This window comes from Muntiacus reevesi, chromosome 19 (assembly GCF_963930625.1).
Source record: "Muntiacus reevesi chromosome 19, mMunRee1.1, whole genome shotgun sequence".
In the NCBI taxonomy this organism is placed as follows: Eukaryota; Metazoa; Chordata; class Mammalia; order Artiodactyla; family Cervidae; genus Muntiacus; species Muntiacus reevesi.
In genome coordinates this window covers 5,604,459-5,608,041 of record NC_089267.1, presented here as the reverse complement: position 1 = coordinate 5,608,041, position 3,583 = coordinate 5,604,459, and the positions used below count along the sequence as shown (strand labels likewise).

The following is a 3,583-nucleotide window of genomic DNA, read 5'->3' as shown; positions in this document are numbered from 1 at the left end:
GGTACAATTTAACTCAATACAGAAGCTTGTGTGCAAGGTTAGGAGAATCTGAGGCATTGTATAGAATGTTAGGTTAAAGATGATACTGTGGTTTTCTTTTGTGTGTGTTTTGAGTGTGTGGCTCTTCCTCTGTCACCTGAACTTAACAAAGAAATGGTTACCCTAATGAAATATCAACAGCTGACCCACAGAAAAATGGGCAAATTCTAAAATTTTTTTTAAAAAAGCATAATTTAAAAAATTGTCACTTCTTCCTCCCTCTACATTTTGCTTTCTAAAATTTGCCTGTGTGTTTTTTTAAAGTTTTTGATCTTTTTTTTTTTTTTTTTTTAATCCTGAAAAGTAGACAGTAAAACAGCTCCTGGAAGAATTTGCAACCAATTGCATGAGAGTCGGAGTCTGGGAAGCTGAAGTGCCCTTGCAGGGCTGGGAGAAGAAGACCGGAAGCACTCCCACCCCCCACTCTCAGTCCTGTAGCCTCACTGTAGGACCAAGGAGGGGGCCACAGATCTTTAGTCCAGAAGGAGGAAGGGGGGAGGAGGAAGAGGAGAAGGGGAGGGGGACAAACAGAAAATAAAAGGTCACCACTGCCTGTTTGAATCCAGAGGAAATGCACAGCCCTGTGTGGGGGAAGACCCACAGAGCAGAGGCAGCCCTGGGGTACCCTTGCCCCCAGCACCTCGGCACCCGGCGGGAGTGGACGAGGAGCGTCCGGGCGGGCACTGGTAGAGGAAGCTGGCAGGGGCCGTCAGGACTCGCCGGCCGCTGTGTGCCTTGCCCCTCGTGTGTTCCAGGAGTAGCTCCATAGTCACAGTTCCCCGGTACGGTGGCCACCGGCCCTGGTTCTGATAGTCCTGGTTCCACTGCTGGCTGTACTCTTGACCCTGGTTGCAGCCACGCCGAGGGTAGGTCTGATCCGCGGGGGGTGGTAGCGGGTGCAAGGGGCTGGCTTGCAGCCCTGCAGCTCGCACAGTTGTAGGCAGGTGGTGGCGGAGGTGAGGTGTGGGGCTGTGTAGCTCTGGCTGGACCCTCCCTGGTTGTAGGAAGGTGGTTGGCTGTGACTCGGCCGTGGAGGGCTGTAGCTGCTGACCAGAGGCGTGCTGGTATTGGCGCTGGAGCAGGGGGTGTTGCAGCTGGAGGGTTCGGAGCAGGGCAGTAGGTGGGTGGCGGCTGAGGCTGCTGTGGGGGAGGCTGTTTCTGGGAAGCCCGGCTGTAGCTGCCTCAGTTGCTGGAGTTGCTGTTGCCCCCGGTTATTACCCCGGCGGCTCTGGTGGTAGCCACCACCTCCACTACGGTTGAAATCTCCTGGGTAGTTGCCTCCTGCACCGCTGCCTCCTCAATCCTCAGCTCTGGAAGCCTCCTCGGTTGCCCCCTCCCGGGACCTCGGTTGTCACAGCGCTGGGAACCGCCGCCACCACCGCGGCCCCGGGAGCCGCCCCGCCTCGGTGGTCAGCGCTCCCCTCGGCGGCGGCCCCGCCCCACGGCCTTCCTCACTCAGCTGCCTCGCCAGCCTGTCTGCGGCCTCTCTCCGCGGCTCAGTGAAGAGCACCTCCTCCAGGAGGTCCCCGGCATCAGGCAAGGAGAAGCCGGCTTTTGTTCCTAAGACCGTGTGATCCCGGACATCCGTCCCTTCTCCTTCGCTCTGCTTTATGATCGGTCTTTCAGGTTTTGCTCAGTAGGACAAATTCCAATAGCTTTCCGCTGGAAGCCTTCACATGGTCTCATTTTTCATCTCCGGGCTGACCCATAAGCATTCGTCTGATCTAGGCTATAGCTGAGCTTCTTGCGGGCAGTGATCTGGACCAGGCCGTCGGGCGCTGGGCGGTGGTCGGGGGCATCAGGACGGCGCAGTGGCCCGTGTGGTTCCGCTGAGGCCTGGGCCCATAACCTGCGTCTCATCCACGATGGCGCTGCCATCCGGGAGGTTGAGCTTCTCGAAGGGGCTGCAGGCTGCGCATTTGATGGCCCGTGTGGTTTCACCGGCGGCCTACAGGCCTGCCAGCATCAGAATCTCACACTCCACCTTGCTCTTTGGTCCGACGGCGCCCGCGTTGTGCTCACTTGGAGAAAGGTGCGGGATGAAGGTGAAGCCTGGCAGGACGGAACAGTAGGGCTTGGCCCGCTGCCCGAAGTTGAACGCCACTGCACGGTTCTTCACCAGGGCGTGAGGGTAGAGGGCCTGACCCCCTAAGGCTTCCTTCTGGACTCGGAAGGCAGTGCCCATCCACTTCCCAGTTTTGGTGAAGGAAAATTCCACGTCGTCTCCACATTCAAAGTCCACAAAGCAGCCGGTTACATCCTTCTCTGCAAACTCGTCTCCAGAGTTCTCAAAGAGGCTATTGGTGAACTTCTTCTGAGTGCCTCCATAGCCACAGGAGAAAGGTGCTCTGCCTACTTGGGTGTTGCCGGAGTCCAGAGACCAACCAACGTGGAACACGTGTGGGTCAGGCTCCACAGACGGGAGGAGCATCACAGAACCTTCTTTATGCATCTTCATCTCAAAGCACACACGGCTCCTTTGACCCCATAGCTGCTATGGGCTCCTGACCACATGTATGCAAAACCTTCAACTGGGGACGAATAACGCTACTCTGGCCTCGGACCACCTTGAAGTGGAGGTTGCAGTTATAGGCGTCAATGGCCACCAGGGTGTCGTCTCAATGGATGAAAGTCATCTTCACCGTCTTCAGCCGGAAGCTGAGGAGATCGCCCCCTCCTATCCTCTCAGTGCTCAAAGTACCCCTGTCCCCAGTTTTCCTCATAAGGCCTCTTGCGACGCTGGAGTTGTCTGTCTAGGTTGTGTTGAGATGATGCTGCCGGTGGGTGCTTCTTGCTTCATCTCTGTCTTTACTTCTGGGCGATAGACAATTTCCAGCAGTCTCCTCTCATTGCCAGACTCGTTCTCTGACTTTATGGCCTGCATCTCGTAGAAGTGGTTCTGCATGGTAATATTGTCCATGACATCTTGGTGCTTTGCCGGGTCGTCCCAGTTCGTCAACGGCCTTGAGCTCCCGCCCGTCGTCGGGGCCCTCGGCCCTCAGTGCTGCCTGCAGCCGCTCAGCAAGCTCGGCCTTGATGCAGCGAGTGTCTGGGCCGCGGTGCTACAGCTCCTTGTTAAGTTCGTTCATCTTCAGACGCCGCACATCCGTGACCTGGGCTCCCAGGGCTCTGCTCCCCTTGAACGTTTCTTTCCAGCAGGTGAAGGAAGGGTAAGCAGGGGCAGGTGGGGGTGGGGGGGGTGGGGTGGGTAGCTCACTCCAATGGCGTCAGCGTCTCTGCTTTTTAATATGCTTTTTCATAGCTTTTCTTCCAAGGAGCAAGCATCTTTTAATTTCAAGGCTTCAGTCACCATGCGCATTGATTTTGGAGTCCAATAGTCTCTCACTGTTTCCATTGTTTCCCCATCTATTTGGCATGAATGATGGGACCAGATGCCATGATCTTAGTTTTCTGAATGTTCAGTATTAAACCAGCTTTTTCTGTGTCCTCTTTCACTCTCATCAAGAGGCTCTTTAGTTCCTCTTAGCTTTCTGCCATAAGGATGGTGTCATCTGCATATCTGAGGTTATTGATATTTTGCTGG

The 3,583-nt window shown here is 55.5% G+C and overlaps 1 pseudogene; it reads right to left on the bottom strand.

The window, feature by feature from the left end:
- Positions 1-465: 465 nt before the first annotated feature.
- LOC136150947 (heterogeneous nuclear ribonucleoprotein U-like protein 1 pseudogene) lies at positions 466-3,140 on the bottom strand (annotated as a pseudogene).
- Between the last annotated feature and the right edge of the window lie 443 nt (positions 3,141-3,583).